This window comes from Cetorhinus maximus, unplaced genomic scaffold, assembly GCF_964194155.1.
Source record: "Cetorhinus maximus unplaced genomic scaffold, sCetMax3.hap1.1 HAP1_SCAFFOLD_174, whole genome shotgun sequence".
Classification (NCBI taxonomy): domain Eukaryota; kingdom Metazoa; phylum Chordata; class Chondrichthyes; order Lamniformes; family Cetorhinidae; genus Cetorhinus; species Cetorhinus maximus.
In genome coordinates this window covers 271,188-295,845 of record NW_027596157.1, presented here as the reverse complement: position 1 = coordinate 295,845, position 24,658 = coordinate 271,188, and the positions used below count along the sequence as shown (strand labels likewise).

The window sequence follows — 24,658 nt, the reverse complement described above, 5'->3', positions numbered from 1 at the left end:
ACTCTCACACTCAGATTTACACAGGCACACACTCTCACACTCAGATTCACACAGGCTCACACTCTCACACTCAGATTTACACTGGCACACGCTCTCAAACTCAGACTTACAAAGGCACACACTCTAACACTCAGATTCACACAGGCACACAATCCCGCACTCAGATTTACACAGGCACACACTCTCACACTCAGCTTTACACATGCACACACTCTCACACTCAGATTCACACAGGCACACACTCTGACACTCAGATTCACACAGGCAAAAACACGCACACTCAGGTTCACACAGGCACACACTCTCACACTCAGATTCACAAAGGCACACACTCTCACACTCAGAAACACACAGGTACACCCTCTCACACTCAGATTTACACATGCACACACTCTCACAATCAGATTCACACAGGCACACACTCTCACACTCAGATTTACACAGGCATACGCTCTCACACTCAGATTCACTCAGGCACATGCTCTCACACTCAGATTCACACAGGCACACACTCTCACGCTCAGATTCACACAGGCACACACTCTCACACTCAGATTTACACAGGCTCACGCTCTCACACTCAGATTCACACAGGCACACACTCTCACACTCAGATTCACACAGGCACCAGCTCTCACACTCAGATTCACACAGGCACACACTCTCACACTCAGATTCACACAGGCACACACTCTCACACTCAGATTCACACAGGCACACGCACTCACACTCAGATTCACACAGGCACACACTCTCACACTCAGATTTACACAGGCACACACTGTCACTCAGATTCACACAGGCACACACTCTCACACTCAGATTCACACAGGCACACACTCTCACTCAGATTCACACTGGCACACACTCTCACACTCAGATTTACACAGGCAAACACTCTCACACTCAGATTCACACAGGCACACACTCTCACACTCAGATTTACACAGGCACACACTCTCACACTCTGATTCACACAGGCACACACTCTCACACTCAGATTTACACAGGCACACACTCTCACACTCAGATTCACACAGGCACACACTCTCACACTCAGATTCACACAGGCACACGCTCTCACACTCAGATTCACACAGGCACACACTCTCACACTCAGATTTACACAGGCACACGCTCTCTCACTCAGATTCACACAGGCACACACTCTCACACTCAGATTCACACAGGCACACACTCTCACACTCAGATTAACACAGGCACACACTCTCACACTCAGATTTACACAGGCACGCACTCTCACACTCAGATTCACACAGGCACACACTCTCACACTCAGATTCACACAGGCACACACTCTCACACTCAGATTCACACAGGCAAACACTCTCACACTCAGATTTAAACACACTCTCACACTCAGATTCACACGGGCACACACTCTCGCACTCAGATTTACACAGGCACACACTCTCACACTCAGATTCACACAGGCACACACTCTCACACTCAGATTCAAACAGGCACACACTCTCACACTCAGAATCACCCAGGCACACACTCTCACACTCAGATTCAAACAGGCACACACTCTCACACTCAGATTTATCAGGCACAGACTCGCACACTCAGATTTACACAGGCACACACTCTCACACTCAGATTTACACAGGCACACACTCTCACACTCAGATTTAGACAGGCACAGGCTCTCACACTCAGATTCACACAGGCACACGCTCTCACACTCAGATTCACACAGGCACACAATCTCACACTCAGATTCACACAGGCACACACTCTCACACTCAGATTTACACAGGCACACACTCTCACACTCAGGTTCACACAGTCACAGACTCTCACACTCAGATATACAAAGGCACACACTCTCACACTCAGAATTACACAGGCACACACACTCACATTCAGATTTACACAGGCACACACTCTCACACTCCGATACACACAGGCACACACTCTCACACTCAGATTCACACAGGCACACATTCTCACACTCAGATTCACACAGGCACACACTCTCACACTCAGATTTACACGGGCTCACGCTCTCTCACTCAGATTCACACAGGCACACACTCTCACACTCCGATTCACACAGGCACATACTCTCACACTCAGATTTACACAGGCACAAACTCTCACACTCAGATTTACACAGGCACACACTCTCACACTCAGATTTACACAGGCACACACTCTCACGCTCTGATTCACATTGGCACACACTCTCACACTCCGATTCACACAGGCACATACTCTCACACTCAGATTTACACAGGCACACGCAATCTCACTCAGATTCACACGGGAACACACTCTCACACTCAGATTCACACAGGCACACACTCTCACACTCAGATTTACACAGGCACGCGCTCTCACACTCAGATTCACACAGGCACACACTCTCACACTCAGATTTACACAGGCACACGCTCTCACACTCAGATTCACACAGGCACACACTCTCACACTCTGATTAACACAGGCACAAACTCTCACACTCAGATTTACACAGGCACACGCTCTCACACTCAGATTCACACGGGCACACACTCTCACACTCAAATTCAAACAGGCACACACTCTCACACTCAGATTCACACAGGCACACACTCTCACACTCAGATTCACACAGGCACAGACTCTCAGACTCAGATTTACACAGGCACAAACTCTCACTTAGATTCACACAGGCACACCCTCTCACACTCAGATTCACACAGGCACACACTCTCACTCAGATTCACACAGGCACACACTCTCACACACAGATTTACACAGGCACACACTCTCACACTCAGATTCACACAGGCACACATTCTCACTCAGATTCACACAGGCACACACTCTCACACTCAGATTCACACAGGCACACACTCTCACTCAGATTCACACAGGCACACACTCTCACACTTAGATTCACACAGGCACACACTCTCACACTCAGATTTACACAGGCACACGCTCTCACACTCAGATTCACACAGGCACACACTCTCACACTCAGATTCACACAGGCAAACACTCTCACACTCAGATTTACACTGGCACACACTCTCACACTCAGATTCACACAGGCACACACTCTCACACTCCGATTCACACAGGCACACACTCTCACACTCAGATTCACACAGGCAAACACTCTCACACTCAGATTTACACAGGCACGCACTCTCACACTCTGATTCACACAGGCACACACTCTCACATTCAGATTCACACAAGCACATACTCTCACAATCAGATTCACACAGGCACACACTCTCACACTCAGATTCACACAGGCACACACTCTCACACACAGATTCACACAGGCACACACTCTCACACTCAGATTCACACGGGCACACACTCTCAGACACAAATTCACACAGGCACACACTCTCACACTCAGATTTACACAGGCACACACTCTCACACTCAGATTCACACAGGCACACACTCTCACACTCAGATTTACACACACTCACTCTCACACTCAGATTCTCAACAGGCACGCACTCTCACGCTCAGATTCACACAGGCACACACTCTCACACTCAGATTCACACAGGCAAACACTCTCACACTCAGATTTACACACACTCTCACACTCAAATTCACACAGGCACACACTCTCACACTCATATTCACACAGGCACACACTCTCAAACTCAGATTTACACACACTCTCACACTCAGATTCACACAGGCACACACTCTCACACTCATATTCACACAGGCACACACTCTCAAACTCAGATTTACACACACTCTAACACTGAGATTCACACAGGCACACACTCTCACTCTCAGATTTACACAGGCACACACTCTCACACTCAGATTTACACAGGCACACACTCTCACACTCAGATTTACACAGGCACACACTCTCACACTCTGATTCACACAGGCACACACTCTCACACTCAGATTCACACACGCACACGCTCTCACATTCAGATTCACACAGGCACACAATCTCACACTCAGATTTACACAGGCACATACTCTCACACTCAGATATACACAGGCACACACTCTCACACTCAGATTCTCACAGGCACACACTCTCACACTCCGATTCACACAGGCACACACTCTCACACTCAGATTCACATAGGCACATACTCTCACACTCATATTCACACAGGCACACACTCTCACACTCAGATTCACACACACTCTCGCACTCAGATTCACACAGGCACACACTCTCACACTCAGATTCACACAGGCACACACTCTCACACACAGATTCACACAGGCACACACTCTCACACTCAGATTCACACAGGCACACACTCTCACACTCAGATTCACACAGGCACACACTCTCACACTCAGATTCACACAGGCACACACTCTCACACTCAGATTTACTCAGGCACACACTCTCACACTCAGATTCACACAGGCACACACTCTCACACTCAGATTCACACAGGCACACACTCTCACACTCAGATTTAAACAGGCACACACTCTCACACTCAGATTCACACAGGCACACACTCTCACACTCAGATTCACACAGGCTCACACACTCACACTCAGATTCACACAGGCACACACTCTCACGCTCAGATTCACAAACACTCTCACACTCAGATTCACTGGGACCCGCACACCGATTCACACACACACAGATTCACACAGGCACACGCTCTCACACTCAGATTCGCACAGGCACACACTCTCACACTCAGATTTACACAGGCACATAATCTCACACTCAGATTCACACAGGCACACACTCTCACACTCAGATTCACACAGGCACACACACTCACACTCAGATTCGCACAGGCACACACTCTCACGCTCAGATTCACACACAATCTCGCTCTCAGATTTACATAGGCACACACTCTCACACTCAGATTTACACAGGCACACGCTCTCACACTCAGATTTACACAGGCACACATTCTCACACTCAGATTTACACAGGCACACACTCTCACACTCAGATTTACACAGGCACACTCTCACACACAGATTCACACAGGCACACACTCTCCCACTCAGATTCACACAGGCACACACTCTCAAACTCAGATTCACACAGGCAAACACTCTCACACTCAGATTTACACGCACTCTCACACTCAGATTCACACAGGCACACACTCTCACACTCAGATTCACACAGGCACACACTCTCACACTCAGATGCACACAGGCACACACTCTCGCACTCAGATTCACACAGGCACACACTCTCACACTCAGATTTACACATGCACGCACTCTCACACTCAGATTTACACAGGCACACACTCTCACACTCAGATTTACACAGGCACACGCTCTCACACTCAGATTTACACAGGCACACACTCTCACACTCAGATTCACTCAGGCACACACTCGCACACTCAGATTTACACAGGCACACACTCTCACACTCAGATTCACACAGGCACACACTCTCACACTCAGATTTACACAGGCACACACTCTCAAACTCAGATTCACGCAGGCACACACTCTCACACTCAGATTTACACAGGCACACGCTCTCACACTCAGATTTACACAGGCACACACTCTCACACTCAGATTCACACAGGCACACACTCTCACACTCAGATTTACACAGGCACACACTCTCACACTCAGATTTAAACAGGCACACACTCTAACACTCAGATTTACACAGGCACACACTCTCACACTCAGATTCACACAGGCACACACTCTCTCACTCAGATTTACACAGGCACACGCTCTCACACTCAGATTTACACAGGCACACACTCTCACACTCAGATTCACACAGGCAAAAACACGCACACTCAGGTTCACACAGGCACACACTCTCACACTCAGATTCACAAAGGCACACGCTCTCACACTCAGATTTACACAGGCACACACTCTCACACTCAGATTCACACAGGCACACACTCTCACACTCAGATTCACACAGGCACACACTCTCACACTCAGATTTACACAGGCACACACTCTCACACTCAGATTTACACAGGCACACACTCTCACTCTCAGATTCGCACAGGCACACACTCTCACACTCAGATTTACACAGACTCACTCTCACACTCAGATTCACACAGGCACACACTCTCCCACTCAGATTCACACAGGCACACACTCTCACACTCAGATTCACACAGGCAAACAATCTCACACTCAGATTTACACACACTCTCATAATCAGATTCACACAGGCACACACTCTCACACTCAGATTCACACAGGCACACACTCTCACACTCAGGTTCACACAGGCACACACTCTCACACTCAGATTCACACAGGCACACACTCTCACACTCAGATTCACACAGGCACACTCTCTCACACTCAGATTCACACAGGCACACACTCTCACACTCAGATTCACACAGGCACACACTCTCACACTCAGATTCACACAGGCACACACTCTCACACTCAGATTCACACAGGCACACACTCTCACACTCAGATTCACACAGGCACACACTCTCACACTCTGATTCACACAGGCACACACTCTCACACTCAGAATCACACAGGCACACACTCTCACACTCAGATTCACACAGGCACACCCTCTCACACTCAGATTTACACAGGCACACGCTCTCACACTCAGATTTACACAGGCACACACTCTCACACTCAGATTTACACAGGCACACGCTCTCACACTCAGATTCACTCAGGCACACACTCTCACACTCAGATTTACACAGGCACACACTCTCACACTCATATTTACACAGGCACACACTCTCACGCTCAGATTCACACAGGCACACACTCTCACACTCAGATTCACACAGGCACACATTCTCACACTCAGATTCACACAGGCACATACTCTCACTTTCAGATTTACACAGGCACACGCTCTCACACTCAGATTCACACAGGCACACAGTCTCACACTCAGATTCACACAGGCACACACTCTCACACTCAGATTTACACTGGCACACACTCTCACGCTCAGATTTACACAGGCACGCGCTCTCACACTCAGATTCACACAGGCACACACTCTCACACTCAGATTCACACAGGCACACGCTCTCACACTCAGATTCACACTGGCACACACTCTCACACTCAGATTCACACAGGCACACACTCTCACACTCAGATTTACACAGGCACACGCTCTCACACTCAGATTCACACAGGCACACACTCTCACTCAAATTCACACAGGCACACACTCTCACACTCAGATTTACACAGGCACACACTCTCACACTCAGATTCACACAGGCACACACTCTCACACTCAGATTTACACAGGCACACACTCTCACTCAGATTCACACAGGCACACACTCTCACACTCAGATTCACACAGGCAAACACTCTCACTCAGATTCACACAGGCACACACTCTCACACTCAGATTTACACAGGCACACACTCTCACACTCAGATTCACACAGGCACACACTCTCACACTCAGATTCACACAGGCACACACTCTCACACTCAGATTCGCACACACTCTCACTCTCTCTCACTCAGATTCACACAGACCCACACTCTCACACAGTTTTTCCCCTATATCAATGCCATATATTGCTTCACAGTGACACTTGAGCGAATTAACAATAACTGCCTCCATCTGCTCTCGAGCAGCAAGTGTCTAAAGATTCATCACGGGTTCTTAAAGATAAAGAAGTGTCCAGCGAAAGGAAGAGTGAGCAAAAGCTGAGCAGAAGGTGCTAAATTTGAAATGAGCCCCTGCTATGGCGGAAATGGCTGAAGACAAGCGGCGAATGGAAGGAATAGGCTGCAAAATATATTCGTGAGCAGGGCAGCTACAGAATTCAGATGAACTTGGAGCAATTGGTGAAATAGACAAACACATTGTAGAAAATATGAAGAAATGAATGTTGGTGGGGAGAGGCAACATAAAAGAAATGATGTAATTTAAAGGGGGGTGGCAGAAACGGAGAGATGGGAGGGCATTAGACAAATATTTGCGGTTGGGAGTAGAATAGGGTGAGTCAGCCTATCCTTCCATATGCTCACAGCCGGTTAATGAGTGCAGAGTGGATCACCAAGATCAACTTATCAACCCCTCTGTTTGGGTCATGCGCTCTTTCTCCCTCCCTAGTGACACCCAGCTGATCTCTCTCTTTCTCTGAACCGAACCGCACGACCTATCTTTGATTTTTGAATTATTTTACAGAATGTGGGTGTCACTGGCCAGGCCAGCATTTATTGCCCACCCCTCATCGCCCTTGAGAAGGAGGTGATTTCCGTGTGGTGTAGGTACACCCACAGAGCAGTTAGGGAGGGAATTCCACCTGATCCCTCTATATTGCACCCAGCCAATCTCTCCCACCCATACTGATATCCCTCTAGAGGAGAGGGCACAGGAACAGAGAGGTCTGAGGGTGTAAATGTGCAAATATTTGATGGCGGCAGGGTGTTAGTAAATGTGCTCGGACTCTATACATAGAGACAGGAGACAAAAACGTTCTGCTAATTGCAGCTGGGATGTTGTATTTAATGCTGGGCCACTCAAGGACCTGGAGAATGTGCAGGGAGATTTCTTGGAACAGCCCCAGTGATGAGAGACTTCAGTTAATGTGGAGAGACTGGAAAATTTGGGATTGTTCTCCTTGGAGCAGAGAAGGCTAAGGGCGCTTAAACAGAACTGAACAAAATCTTGGAGGATTTACACAGAGTAAACAGGGAGAAACTATTTTCATGACGGGCAAGTGGATCACCAGGGAGCACAGGTTTATGATCATTTGCAAAAGAACAGAGGGTAGATAGATGAAGGGTTTAGTTATTACACAGCGGTTTGCTGTGATCTAGAATGCACTGTTTGAACGGTGATGAAATCAGATTCAATAGTAACTTTCAGAATGGAATTGGATAAATACAGGAAAAGAAAAAGACGGCAGTGGAAAAGAATATGGGAAGTGGGGCTAATGGGATAGCTCTTTCAAAGAGCTGGCATTAAAAAGATGGGCCAAATGGTCTCTTGCTGCATCATTCTATCGTTCTAGAGGAAGGGAATTTTGAATTAAATTCCAAGAAATTCCGAGAAAAATTATCCTGTCGATCAACCATCAGAAATGACCCGAAAATACCCCTCACAGCCACCTCCACCCTCCAGTGTCAAATTGTTTCTGAAATCATTCCAAGATTTTCGCATTGAACTATCGAAATTTCATTCCTACAGTGATCATTCTTTCTATGAGAAACTTCCCCCTCGTCTCAAATCCGTCCTCTCTCAGTTAGGTCCTCCGTGTCCCCCTGTACTAGACCCTTTCTCCCTTCCCTTTCTGAACTGATGCGCATTGTCATGAATTGACACGAGGAGCTGACTCTTGGCGTTCAGCCAATTCCTTAAAAGTCTCACTCAGTGACCAGGATCCATCCGTGCCCATCACCTAATGTCCCCATCTGCACCTTACCCTTTTACCCACTGACAGTGCAACCCCTCCGTAGGGGTAAGTAGGGGGAATAACAACACGTCTTGCTTCGAGATTTTCATAAATGTTAAATATTTTCAAGAATGTTCATTTTAAAATGTATCACGTTAAATTCGTCGCTGCTCGAACATTAATCTGTAAAATCAACCATACTGATAGTGGTGGTTTATACTTTAGAGATCAAAACAAAAAAACTACTGCAGATGCTGGAAATCCAAAACAAAAACAGAATTACCCGGAAAAACTCAGCAGGTCTGGCAGCATCGGCGGAGAAGAAAAGAGTTGACGTTTCGAGTCCTCATGACCCTTCAGCGTCAACAGCTCTGCCGATGCTGCCAGACCTGCTGAGTTTTTCCACGTAATTCTGTTTTGGTTTATACTTTGTTTGGTATCGAATTAATTTTAATATTTAGTTACATATGTAGAATTAATTGAATTGCCGCTCCGCTTGCCAGTAAATTTAAGACAATTGTTTTGCCCCAAAAGGCGACGACGAGGATGGGATTCGAACCCACGCGTGCAGAGCACAATGGATTAGCAGTCCATCGCCTTAACCACTCGGCCACCTCGTCCACAGTAATAGCCTACACAGTAAACCTATATGTAACAAATCTCTTCACTGTTCTCTGCCATATTGCAGGGATATTGGAAATAATTCGAAATATATTCTTTTGTCATTAAACATTTCTAAACTTCGATGTTATATCGTCAACGCGTTACCGATCCCAATGGCAACTAAACCTTACAGCTTGAAATGTTGTTCAAATGACTGAATTTTCAAATTGTCTTACAAACACCGGCCGGTATCTTTAGGTTTTCTGTTGTGAATTATAGTCATAGAGTTTTACAGGATAGAAACAGGCCCTTCAGCCCATCGTGTCCGTGCCGGCCATCAAGCCCCTATCTATTCAAATCCCATTTTCCAGCACTTGGCCCGGAGCCCTGTGTGCTCTGGCGTTTCAAGTGCTCATCTAAATACTTCTTAAATGTTGTGAGGGTTTCTGCCTCTACCACCCCCTCAGGCAGTGAGTTCCAGATTCTAACAGTCCTCTGCGTGAAAAAATGTTACCTCAAATCCCCTCTAAACCTCCTGCCCCTTACCTTAAATCTGGTTATTGACAGCTCTGCTAGGGGAAAGGTTTCTTCCTATCTATGCTCCTTGTAATTTTGTATACCTCTACCCTCAGCCTTCTCTGCTCTAAGGAAAACAACCCTAGCCTATCCAGTCTCTCTTCATAGCTGAAACACTCCAGCTCTGACAACATCCTGGTGAATCTCCTCTGCACCCTCTCCAGTGCAATCACATCCTTCCTGTAGTGTGGCGACCAGAACTGCACACAGTACTCCAGCTCTGGCCTAACCAGCGTTTTAAACAGCTCCAACATAACCTCCCTGCTCTTATATTCTATGCCTCAGCTAATAAAGTCAAGTATCCCCTATGCCTTCTTAACCACCTTATCTACCTGTGCTGCTGCCTTCAAAGATCTATGGACATGTACACCAAGCTCCCTCTGATCCTCTGTACTTCCTAGGGTCCTACCATTCATTGTGTATTCCTTTGCCGTATTAGTCCTCCCAAAATGCATCACCTCACACTTCTCAGGATTAAATTCCATTTGCCACTGCTCTGCCCGTCATATCACCCATCTATATCGCCCTGTAATCTAAGGCTTTCCTCCTCACTATTTACCACACCAACAATTTTCGTGTCAGCTGCGAACTTACTGATTATACCTCCTATATTTACGTCTAAATCATTAGTGCGCACTACAAACAGCAAGGGTCCCAGCACCGATTCCTGTGGTACACCACTCGTCACAGGCTCCCAATCACAAAAACCTTTGACCATCACCCTCTGCCTCCTACCACTAAGCCAATTTTGGATCCAATTTGCCAAATTGCCCTGGGTCCCATGAGCTCTTACCTTCTTGACCATTCTCCCATGTAGGACCTTGTCAAAAGCCTTACTGAAGCTGATGTCGACTACATCAACTGCACTACCCTCATCTACACAACTAGTCACCTCCTCGAAAAATTCAGTCAAATTTGTTACACATGATCTCCCTGTGACAAAGCCATGCTGACTATCTCTGATTAATCCCTGCCTCTCCAAGTGGAGATTAATCCTGTCCCTCAGAATTTTTTCCAATAGTTTCCCTACCACTGATGTTAGATTCACGGGCCTGTAATTACCTGGTTTATCCCTACTACCCTTCTTGAATAATGGTACCATATTCACTGTCCTCCAGTCCTCTGGCACCTCTCCTGTGGCCAGGGAGGATTTAAATTAGTGTCAGAGCCCCTGAAATCTCCTCCCTTGCCTCACATTGCAGCCTGGGATGCATCTCATCTGGGCCTGGGGATTTATTCACTTTTAAGCCGGCTAAAACCATTAATACCTCCTCCCTTTCAATGCTAACTTGTTCAAGAATTTCACAGTCCCCCTCCCTGATTTCTACACCTACATCATCCTTCCCTTAGTGAACACAGATGAAAATAAATAATTTAAAACCTCACCTACGTCCTCTAGCTCCACGCACAGATTGCCACTTTTATCCCTAATGGGCCCTATTCGTTCCCTGGTTATCCTCTTGCCCTTAATATATTTATAAGATGCCTTGGGATTTTCCTTTATCTTCCCCACCAACGTTTTTTCATGCCCCCTCTTCACTCTCCTAATTACTTTTTAAAGTACTACCCTAAACTTGCTAGACTCCTCTAGGGCTTCTGCTGTTTTCAGCCCTCTGTATCCGCCATAAGCCTCCTTTTTTCCCTTATCCAATGCTCTATATCCCTTGACATCCAGGACTTGTTGGTCCTGCTCTTCACCTTTATGGGAACATGTTGGCCCTGAACTCTCACTATTTCCTTTTCGAATGACTCCCACTGGTCTGATGTAAACTTTCCTACAAGTAGCTGCTCCCAGTCCACTTTGGCCAGATCCTGTCTTATCATATTGAAATTGGCCTTCCCCCAATTCAGGGTCTTTATTTCTGGTCCATCTTTGTCCTTTTCCTTAACTGCCTTAAACCTTACAGAGCTATGGCCACATTCCCCAAAATGCTCCCCCACTGACACTTCTACCACTTGCCCAGCTTCATTCCCCAAGATTAGGTCCAGTATCGCCCCATCCCTTGTAGGACTTTCTACGTGTTGGCTCAAAAATCTCTCCTGGATGCACTTTAAGAATTCCGCCCCCTCAAAGCCGTTCACACTAAGACTATCCCAGTTAACATTGAGGAAGTTGAAATCCCCTACTATTATTATCCTATTATTTTTACATTTCTCTGAGATTTGCCTACATATCTGCTGCTCTATATCCCCTTGACTGTTTGGGGGTCTATAGTATACACCCAGCAAAGTGATTGCCCCTTTTTCATTTTTAAGTACAACCATATGGCCTCATTTGAGGAACCTTCTAAGATACCATCCCTCCTTACTGCAGTAATTGACTCTTTGACCAATAGTGCAATGCTACCTCTTCTTTTACACCCTCACCCTGTCGCACCTGAAGATTCTATACCCTTGAATATTGAGCTGCCAGTCTTGCCCTTTCCTCAACCATGACTCTATGATAGCAACAATATCATATTCCCATGTGTTAATCAACACCCTCAATTCATCTGCCTTACTTGTAAGACTCCTTGTGTTAAAATAGACACAATCCAGCCTTGCATTATTCATTTGTGCCTAAACAGGTCTATATTTGCTCAGCCTTCCAGACTGACTTAGTTTCTCTTCTATATTTGGCTGCGCATCACCCCCTACTGTACCTCCACTCTGTATCCCACCCCCCTGCCAAATTATAGACCTGTTAAGGCTTAAGGGAATAATGCAAGGCTGGATTGTGTCTATTTTAACACAAAGAGTGTTACAAGTCAGGCAGATGAATTGAGGGTATTGATTAACATATGGGAATATGATATCGTTTAAATTAGTTTAAACGCTCCCCAGCAGCACTAGCAAACCTCCCTGCAAGGATGTTGGTCCCATTCCGGTTCAGGTGCAACACCTCTGCCTTGTACAGGTCCCACCTTCACCAGAAACAGACCCAGTGGTCCTGGGAACTAAAGCTCCCCCTCGTGGACCATCTCTTCAGCCACTCATTCATCCTCTCTATCCTCCTATTCCTATATTCACTGGCATGTGGCACAGGGAGTAATCCAGAGATTACAACCATTGAGGTCCTGTTTTTAATCTGCTACCTAGCTCCCTAAATCCTTTTTGCAGGACCTCATTCCTCTTTCTACCTATGTCATTGGTACCAATGTGAACCACAACCTCTGGCTGTTCACCCTCCCCCTTCAGAGTGCCCTGCAGCCGTTCTGTGACATCCTTGACCCTGGCACCAGGGAGATAACAAACCATCCCGGAGTCACGTCTAAAGCTGCAGAAGCACCTGTCGATTCCCCTCACTATTGAGTCTCCTACTGCTATTGCTCTTTCACTCTTACTCCTCCCCTTGTGCAGCTGAACTTGGCTCTGGCTGCACTCTCCAGAAGAACCTTCACCCTCACCATTTTCCAACACAGAGAAACGGTTCTTGAGTGAGATGAACTCTGGGGCTTTCCTGACTACCTGCCTGCCTCCCTTTTCCTAACTGCTGGTCACCCATTCCCTCTCTGACTGCACTTCCTTAAGCTGCAGAGTCACCACATCTAAAAACCAGCTATCCACGTAACCCTCAGCCTCGCAGATACTCCGCTGTGTCTCCAGCTGATGCTCAAGCTCTGAAACCCGTTTCTCAGGCTGGTCAAGCTGATGGCACTTCCTGCACATGTGGTCATCCAGACTGCAATGAGTGCCTAAGAATCCCCACATACTGCAGGCCGTACAACACACGGGACTGAGCTCCCATACCATATCTGGCTCCCTCCCAGGTAAACTCCGCTCTGCTCCCTCACAGGTATACCCTGCTCCACTCTTTATACAGCCGCTCCGCTCCCTCACAGGTAAACTCCACTCCCTCACAGGTAAACTCCGCTCCACTCTTTATACAGCCGCTCCGCTCCCTCACAGGTAAACTCCACTCCTGCTCTTTATACAGCCGCTCCGCTCCCTCACAGGTAAACTCCGCTCCACTCTTTATACAGCCGCTCCGCTCCCTCACAGGTAAACTCCGCTCCCTCACAGGTAAATTCTGCTCCCTCACAGGTAAACTCCACTCCTGCTCTTTATGCAGCCACTCCTCTCCCTCACAGGTAAACTCCGCTCCCTCACAGGTAAACTCCACTCCCTCACAGGTAAACTCCGCTCCCTCACAGGTAAACTCCGCTCCCTCACAGGTAAATTCCGCTCCCTCACAGGTAAACTCCACTCCTGCTCTTTATACAGCCACTCCTCTCCCTCACAGGTAAACTCCGCTCCCTCATAGGTAAACTCCGCTCCCTCACAGGTAAACTCCGCTCCTGCTCTTTGTACAGCTGCTCCCACTGCGCTCCAGCTCCGCGGCCTGACAGGTAAACTCCTGCTCTTTGTTCCCTCTCTCTGTGCCCTGTTTTCATCCAGGGCCACTCACGCTCCTGCCGTTGATAGTGGAATCGTCACAGCACAGGAGGGCATTCAGCAGATCATGTCCATGAGGCTCTCCTAAGGAGCAAGCCACATTCTGCTACTCTCCCACCGATCTGCACATTCCTCCTTTTCTGATATTTAGAAAATTTGTGAAATGTAGAAACATTTTCAGCGGAGAAGAGGCCACTCTGCCCACTGTGTCTGTGCTAGCCAAGAGTCCCCCAGCCTAATCCCATTTTCCACACTTGGTCCATAGCCTTTCAGGTTACAAGAATTCAAGAGATCATCCAGACATCCTTTAAATGAGTTGAGGTTTCCTGCCTCTTTCAGGCAGAGTTTCAGATCCCTATCACCCTCTAGGGAAAAAAACCCTTACCTCTCCTCTAATCTTTCTAGCAATCACTTTAAATCTATGCCTCCTAGTTACTGACCTCTCTGCTAAAGTAAATAGGCCCTTGCCACCCACTCTATCCAGGTCCCTCTCAATGTTGTACATCTCCCCTCAGCCTCCTCTGTTCCAATCAGATCTCCCCTCAGCCTCCTCTGTTCCAATCAGATCTCCCCTCAGCCTCCTCTGTTCCAATCAGATCTCCCCTCAGCCTCCTCTGTTCCAATCAGATCTCCCCTCAGCCTCCTCTGTTCCAATCAGATCTCCCCTCAGCCTCCTCTGTTCCAATCAGATCTCCCCTCAGCCTCCTCTGTCCCAAGGAGAACAACCCCAGCCTCTCCAATCTTTCCTCATAGCTGTAATTTTCCAGTCCTGGCAACATCCTGGTAAATCTCCCCTGTACCCTCTCGAGTGCAATCACATCCTTTCTGTAATGTGACCAGAACTGCAGACAGTATTCAAGTTGTGGCCTAACTATGTTTTATGTAGTTCAGCATAACCTCCCTGCTCTTATAGTCCAAGCCTTGGCTAATAAAGGAAAGGATTCCATACACCTTCTTAACCACCTTATCCACCTGCCCTGCAACCTGCAGGGACCTGTGGACATTCACTCCAATGTTCCATATTTCTGTCACTGGATGAGTAACCCAGAGGCCCAGGCTAATGCTCTGGGGGCACAGGTTCAAGTCCCACCTTAGCAGCTGGTGGAATTTCAATCCAATTAATAAATCTGGAATTAAAAACTAGACTAATGGCAACCATGAAACAATTGCTCACCTGGTTCAGTAATGCCCTTTTAGGGAAGGAAATCTTCCATCATTACCGGCTCTGGCCTTCATGGCTCTGGCCATATGACTCCAGACCCACAGCAATGTTGCCGACTTTTAACTGCCCTCTGAAATAGCCGAGCAAGCCATTCAGTTGTATCGAACCGCTACAAAGTCTATAAAAAGGGATGAAACTGGATGGACCACCCGGCATCGACTTGGGCACTGGTCTGGGGGTTGTGCCAAAATTGGGAGAGCTGTCTCACAGACTAGTCAAGCAACAGCCTGACATAGTCATCCTCACAGAATCATATCTTACAGATAATGTCTCAGACACCACCATCACCAGCCCTGGGAGGACATCCTAGAGGTGGTGACACAGTGGTATACAGTCAGGAGGGAGTCCTCAGCGTCGACTCTGGACCCCATGAAGTCTCATGGCATCAGGTCAAACATGGGCAAGGAAACCTCCTGCTGATTTCCACATACTGCCCTCCCTCAGCTGATGAATCAGTCTCCATGTTGAACATCACTTGGAGGAAACAATGAGGGTGGCAAGGGCACAGAACGTACTCTGGGTGGGGGACTTCAATGTCCATCACCAAGAGTGGCTCGGTAGCACCACTACTGACTGAGGGGGCCAAATCCTAAAGGACATACCTGCTAGACTGGGTCTGCGGCAGGTGGTGATGAAGCTAACAAGAGGGAAAAATCTACTTGACCTCATCCTCACCAATCTACTTGTCGCAGATGCATCTACCCATGACAGTATCGGTAGGAGTGACCACTGAACAGTCATTGTGGAGACAAAGTCCCGTCTTCACATTGAGGATACCCTCCATCGTGTTGTGTGGCACTAACACCATGCTAAATGGGATAGATTTCAAACAGATCTAGAAACTCAAGACTGAGCATCCATGAGGTGCTGTGGGCCATCAGCAGCAGCAGAATTGTACTCAAACACAATCTGTAACCTCATGGCCTGGCATATCCCCCAATCTACCATTACCATCAAGCCAGGGATGAACCCTGGTTCAATGAAGAGTGCAGGAGGGCATGCCAGGAGCAACACCAGGTATACCTAAAAATGAAGTGTCAACCTGGTGAAGTTACAACAAAGGACTACTTGCGTGCCAAACAGCAGAAGCATCAAGTGATAGACAGAGCTAAATGAGCCCACAACTAATGGATCAGATCTAAGCTCTGCATTCCTGTCACATCCAGTTGTGAATGGTGGTGTGCAATTAAACAACTCACTGGAGGAGGAGGCTCCAGAGATATCCCCATCCTCAATGATGGAGGAGCCCAGCACATCAGTGCAAAGGATAAAGCTGAAGCATTTGCAGCCATCTTCAGCCAGAAGTGCCAAGTGGGTGATCCACCTCGGCCTCCTCCGGAGGACCCCAGCATCACAGATGCCAGTCATCAGCCAATTCAATTCACTACATGATATCAAGAAATGGCTGAAGGCACTGGATACTGCAAAGGCTCTGGGCCCTGACAATATTCCAGCAATAGTACTGAAGACTTATGCCCAAGAACTTGCCGTGCCCCTAGCCAAGCTGTTCCAGTCCAGCTAGAACAGCCCAGCCAATTATCAAATCATCAGTCTACTCTCGATCATCAGCTAAGTGATGGATCAACAGAGCTATCAAGCAGCAATAACCGGCTCACTGACACTCAGTTTGGGTTCCTCCAGGGTCAATAAGCTCCTGGCCATATTACAGCCTTGGCCCAAACATGGATGAAAAAGCTGAACTCCCGAGGTGAGGTGATAGTGACTGCCTTTGACATCAAGGCCGCATTTGACTGAGTGTGGCATTAAGGAGGCCTAGCAAAACTGGAGTCAATAGGAATCAGGGGGAAAGCTCTCCACTGGTTTAAGTCATACTGAGCACAAAGGAAGATGGTTGTGGTTGTTGGAGGTCAGTCATCTCAGCTCCAGGACATCACTGCAGGAGTTCCTCAGGGTAGTGTCCTCGGCCCAACCATCTTCAGCTGCTTCATCAATGACCTTCCTTCCATCATAAGGTCAGAAGTGGGGATGTTCGCTGATGATTGCACAATGTTCCACACCATTCACAACTCCTCAGATACTGAAGCAGTCCATGTCCAAATGCAGCAAGACCTGGACAATATCCAGGCTTGGGCTGACAATCGGCAAGTAACATTCATACCACACAAGTGTCAGGCAATGACCATCTCCAACAAGAGAGAACCTAACCATAACCCCTTGACATTCAATGGCATTACCATCACTGAATCCCCCACTATCAACATCCTGGGGGTTACAATTGACCAGAAACTGAACTGGACTAGCCATATAAATACTGTGGCTACAAGAGCAGGTCAGAGGCTAGGAATTCTGCAGGGAGTAACTCACCTCCTGACTCCCCAAAGCCTGTCCACCATCTACAAGGCACAAGTCAGGAGTGTGATGGAATACTCCCCACTTGCCTGGATGAGTGCAACTCCAACAACACTCAAGAAGCTTGACATCATCCAGAGCAAAGCAACCCACTTAACTGGGACCCTTCCACCACCTTAAACATTCACTCCCTCCACTACCAACGCACAGTAGCAGCAGTGTGTGTACCATCTACAAGATGCACTGCAGGAATTCACCAAGGCTCCTAAGACAGCACCTTCCAAACCCACGACCTCTACCATCTAGAAGGACAAGGGCAGCAGACACATGGGAACACCACCACCTGGAAGTTCCCCTCCAAGTCACTCACCATCGTGACTTGGAAATATATCGGCCGTTCCTTCACTGTCGCTGGGTCAAAATCCTGGAACTTCCTCCCTAACAGCACTGTGGGTGCACCTACACCACAGGGACTGCAGCGGTTCAAGAAGGCAGCTCACCACCACCTTCTCAAGGGGCAATCAGGGATGGGCAATGAATGCTGGGCCCAGCCAGTGACACTTGCATCCCATGAATGAATGAAAAAGAAAAGATTTGAGGAGCTCTGGCTATTCTCCCTGGGGGGGCAGCATCTGGATTAGACTTGAAAGGCGTTTAAAATTATGAGGGCCTAGTCAGAGTGGACAGGGTGAAGCTAATACAATAGCAAAATACTGCGGATGTTGGAGATCTCAAATAAAGACAGAAAATCTTGTCGATATGTTGGTGAGAAACTGTTTGCATTGCTGGGAGAGAAGCAGAGAGCACCGATTTAAGATGAATGACGGAAGAGCCACCATTTTTTACACAGTGTGCGGGTCTCGAATGGGCTGCTTGGGAATGTGGTGGCGACACATTCAGTCCGAGGAAATTGGATCATTCAGTGAAGCAAAATATTTACAGGGCATTGGAGAAAACTTTGGCGAGTGGGACTAGGTGAATTGCAATTGCAGAGAGCCGGTACAGTTACGATAGACCAAATGGTGCAGCCGTTCTTTGATTCACTTACCCTTAATATTATTGGATTTACAAACATGTCCCGCAATGAATTCAGTAATTAAATCAGTGAAATAGAGCAGCTCATTTTAAACCAGTAATAAATGGCCCTTGATCCTCTCACTGAAGCAAAAATTCATATTCGGACAAGTATATTTCGATCAATTACAACCTGAAATAATGTTTTTCAGGACAGTATCTCAATACAATGAATATAAAATGCTCTATAAGTTTTATATTGGTAGCGTGGCCGAGCGGTCTAAGGCGCTGGATTTAGGCTCCAGTCTCCTCGGAGGCGTGGGTTCGAATCCCACCGCTGCCAAGAGGCTATTTTCTGCAGTTGTAAGTTCTGCTCCCCGGGTCGGTTTTAATAGCCACATGTTATCTGCTATTGCATCATTTTTAGCTCTTACTGCATCTAAAATTAATTAGCCGAAACGCTGTCTAAACTGCTAATCAGCTACATCTTGCAACATCCTAATCTGTGCTCGGCTGATTTGCCTGGTTTCTGCCCGAGTAAAGGCAATGACCTCACTGTGCTTGGGAAGGGCCAGGATGTCGATTCCGATGATTATCAAATGATATCTGTGGAAAGTGAGCACTTATCACTATCACGATCCTTCTCATAGTTCACAGTTTTGTGCCCCTTTGCAAGTTTCTGCCCCAGTCCCCTAAAAATCCTATTTCAATGATTGGCTGTTGGTGCTGATATGAACCACAGCCGCGAGCTCTTCACCCCCACCACACTGCCCCTCCACACCACCCCCTATCTCCCTGCAAGAGCGCTTTCAGCCACTCAGTGACATTCTTGAGCAACAGGCACCCAGGCCTGGATTCAAAACCAGAAAACGCTGGGAAAACTCAGCAGGTCTGACAGCATCTGTGGAGAGAGAAACAAAGTTAACATTTCCAGTCTGTGTGACCCTTCTTCAGAGCCGCTCTGCAATAACACCTGTTGATTCCCCTCACCATTTAATATGGACTTTAGCTTTATATTCAAGGTATAGTAGACCAGATAAGTGAATATAAAACGAAAATAAAGTTTTTAGAAGTTTTAACACAAATTTGTTATTGTTCCCTAAATCCTAAAGTGTCATTTAAATGTACTACCACTCAAGAGTGATGTGTAGTGTGGAGATATGTCAGGTCAAAGTGCAGAACTTAACGCCAAGGCCCTTGATAACTGCTCTCTACCTTGTGCAATATAATTCCAAGACCCATGTTATACCATTTCTTCTCTGATCTCATAGAATCATGGGATGATTACAGCACAGAGGGAGCAGTCTGGCCTGCTGTGTCACTGCCTGCTCTCTGCAAAAGCAACTCAGCTAATTAAATTATGAAAACAAGTTTTGTAACTCGATTTGTATTCCTTTAAATTTACAAAAATGAGGGGTGAATATACTTAATGTTTGGAATTATGCAAAGGTTTTGTATGTATCCACAGGAAAATGATTTCCTCCGTGGGGGGTGGAAGGGTCCGGTATAAGGGGGGCATAATCTTAAACTTAGAGCCAAGTCATTTAGGGGTGAAATGAAGAAGCATTTTTCTATGCTCCTATGTTAGTCGAAGTCTGGAATTCTCTCTCTAAAAATCTGTGGATGTTGGGACAATTGACATTTTGAAGGCCGAGATGATCATTTTTGCTTAGTTAAGAGAAAAGTTGGGTAAATGGAGTCAAGGTGGAGATCAGCCATGATCTGACTGAGTGGCAGCACAAGATCGCGATGCTCAATGACCTCATGTTCTTTATTCCTCATCGTACCCTCTTAATTACCACCTCTTTTACCATGACTTTTTATTACTCTTCCTAATCTTTTCTTCTTTCAATTGCTGTGCATTTTCTTCAGTTTTGCTGAAACATAATGAGAGATTTTACTATCTTAAATGTGCAATTTATTGTTCACGTTGTGTGGATATTCTCAGTTTAAGGGCTGATTATGAAGTTATTTCAGAATTAAATTTCTATCATAACCTGCCTCTTTTTCTCAAATGCCTTGCTGCTCACTTGGCTCTGTGTTTTTAACTGTCAGTTAAGTTATTTTTGTTAATTAAACTATGATGTTGCTTCATCAAGTGAAAACCTTAGCAAAAAATGTTGCATCTAAGCTTTATGTATTGTGTATGGAATATTGGTACTGAATAGATTGATACCTGGAATGAGTGGGTTGTCTTATGAGAAAAGGTTGGACAGACTGGGCTTGTTTCCACTGGAGTTTAGAAGAGTGAGGGGTGATTTGATTGAAGTTTACAAGATCCTGAACGGCCTTGACAAGGTGGACGTGGAAAGGATGTTTCCTCTTGTGGGTGAGTCCAGGACTAGGGGGGCACTGTTTTAAAATTAGGGGTTGCCCTTTTAGGACAGAGATGAGGAGAATTTTTTTCTCTCCGAGGGTTGTGCAACTTTGGAACTCTCTCCCTCCGAAGATGGTGGAGGTGGGGTCATTGAATATTTTTAAGGCAGAGGTAGATAGATTCTTGTTAGGCAAGGGAATCAAAGGTTATCGGGGCTAGATGGGAATGTGGAAATCGAAACACAAACAGATCAGCCAAGATAAAAGCAAAATACTGTGGATGCTGGAAATCTGAAACAAAAACAGAAAATGCTGGAAAAACCCAGCAGGTCTAACAGCATCTGTGGAGAGAGAAACAGAGTTAACGTTTCGAGTCCATATGACTCTTCTCCCTGCTCTGAAGAAGTCATGGGTTTTTCTAATATCTTATTGAATGGCGGAACAGGCTGGAGGGGCCGAATGGCCTACTCCTATTATGTTCTTATGTAACAGCGTTTTCGGGAAGTGGCTGTGGGCGGTTTCTGTCGGTGTTGGTGTGTGATCTACATTCTTGTCCTATTTAAACACTTTGCGGGTTCACCTATTTTCCTGCGTGTACATTTTCTCTCCCCCTTTCTAAACTTTGTTCGTCTGTAATTGTTTTCAGTTCTAGCGAAGGGTCGATACAATAACTGACAAAATGTCTGTCCTCTCCACAGACAGAGCCGAGTGTTTGCAGTATTTTGTGTGTACTATTTAGAAATAGACCTCAAACATGCTTCAGGCTAGACGGCAAAGTGAAAGGGAACCTTTAATTTATCATACTGCTGTAAGTTATTACGTTTTCCCATGATTTTCAGCTGAATATTCATTTTATGGTAAAATATCGGATAAATCTAAATGCAAGCTCAAGGTAATCAGGTAAAAAATAAAAATTGTTTCTGACTAATTTCCTTTTAAATGTTCATGCTAGTTATAATATGCCTGCCGTTTACTCTAATAGGGTTTCTGCTCGAGGTGTCCACGTTATAAAATCTGTTTAAAAATGTACTGTGGCAGCGGTGGGATTCGAACCCACGCCCCCGAAGAGACTGGAGCCTTAATCCAGCGCCTTAGACCGCTCGGCCACGCTACCGCTGGAGAAAGCAGTCCGCCTGCTCTCTGAAATAGCAGCTCATCGGAGAGAAGTTGTTATATAATATCTGTATCTGGTAAAAGGATACCAGAGAGACCGAGTATTTAGAGTCCTAGAGCTTTTACAGCACGGAAAGAGACCCTTCGGCCCATCGTGTCCGTGCCGGTCATCAAGCCCCTACCTATTCAAATCCCATTTTCCGGCACTTGCCCCCTAGCCCTGTGTGCTCTGGCGTTTCAAGTGCTCATCTAAATACTTCTTAAATGTTGTGAGGGTTTCTGCCTCTACCACCCCCTCAGGCAGTGACTAACCACCCTCTGGCTGAAAAAATGTTACCTCAAAACCCCTGCCCCTTACCTTAAATCTTTGCCCCCAGGTTATTGACCCCTCCGCTAAGGGGAAATGTTTCTTCCTACCGGCCAGATTCATGTACCCTCATAATTTTGTACACCTCAGTCAGGTCCTACTCAGTCTTCTCTTATAGAGTCATAGAGCTATACAGCACAGAACAGGCCCTTCGGCCCATCGTGTCCGTGCCGGCCATCAAGCCCCTATCTATTCAAATCTCATTTTCCAGCATTTTCTAGCACTGTAGCCTGTGAGCTATGGTGTTTAAAGTGCTCATCTAAATACTTCTTAAATGTTGTGAGGGTTCCTGCCTCTACCACCCCCTCAGGCAGCGTGTTCCAGATTCTAACTACCCTCTGAGTGAAAAAATGTTACCTCAAACCCCCTCTAAACCTCCTGCCCCTTACCTTAAATCTATGCCCCCAGGTTATTGACACCTCCGCTAAGGGGAATAGTTTCTTCCTGTCTACCCTGTCTATGCCTCTCATAATTTTGTATACCTCTATCAGGTCCCCCCTCAGCCTTCTCTGCTCCAAGGAAAACAACCCTAGCCTATAGCTGAATTGCTCCAGCGCAGGCAACATCCTGGTGAATCTCCTCTGCACCCTCTCCAGTGCAATCACATCCTATAGTGTGGCAAACGGAACTGTACACAGTACTCCTGCTGTGGCCTAACTAACGCCTTATAAAGCTCCAACATAACCTTCCTGCTCTTGCATTTAATGCCTCGACTAATAAAGGCAAACAACTTAGATGCCTCCTTAACCACCTTATCTACCTGCTGCCTTCAGGGATCTATGGACATGTACACCGAAACATTGCAGGGAAGTGGACCAGAATGCTTTTCAAATTAGTCAGAGCAGATTCAATGAACCCAAAGGTCTTTTTCTGTAATAAGATCAAAATACTGACACAGATTCTTGCTGCATTTTGAGTGAGTTCTCAGTGGATCGCAGGTTGAGCTACAATCTACCTCACAAACAATTACCTGCTCCCAGGCCCTAGGCTCACCCCATCAAAAAAGTTATTCTACAGTCCCTAAAAAGGTCATTGTGCTCCTTTTTATGAGTCAGGCCATGAGGAAAAGGAGAGATGAAAACAGACTGCGTCCGTGAGAGGGTTTAGAACAAGGGGCAGAGATAGAAGATTAAATGTAAGATTTAGAAAAAAGAATAGGAGAAACCTCTTTACACAGACAGTGTGAGGCTGTGGGAGTTACTACCACTGATACCATGTCAATATTTAACATGTTAGGATGTGTAGGGTAGAAAAAGGATCTGGAGATGGAGTGGGACATCGGGTTAGGACACTGTTGTATGGAAGAGAAACACCAACAATCTGTATTGTGATCTCTGTGTCAGTATAAATCCACTTCACCTTAGAGAGACAGCACAGAAGGAGATTCCAAAGAAGAGTCACATTAGG

General features: G+C 46.6%; 1 protein-coding gene and 3 non-coding genes across 4 annotated transcripts in view; 1 reads left to right on the top strand and 3 right to left on the bottom strand.

The window, feature by feature from the left end:
* The window catches only part of LOC144672966 (uncharacterized), a 572,457-nt gene that overhangs the window by 470,602 nt on the left and 77,197 nt on the right, over positions 1 to 24,658 (bottom strand). The gene's annotated exons all lie outside the window — the stretch shown is intronic.
* On the bottom strand, positions 9,895 to 9,976 carry trnas-gcu (transfer RNA serine (anticodon GCU)). The gene has a single exon. It is a non-coding gene; the product is annotated as a tRNA-Ser (tRNA).
* On the top strand, positions 19,717 to 19,798 carry trnal-uag (transfer RNA leucine (anticodon UAG)). Its single transcript has one exon. It is a non-coding gene; the product is annotated as a tRNA-Leu (tRNA).
* trnal-aag (transfer RNA leucine (anticodon AAG)) lies at positions 22,804 to 22,885 on the bottom strand. The gene has a single exon. It is a non-coding gene; the product is annotated as a tRNA-Leu (tRNA).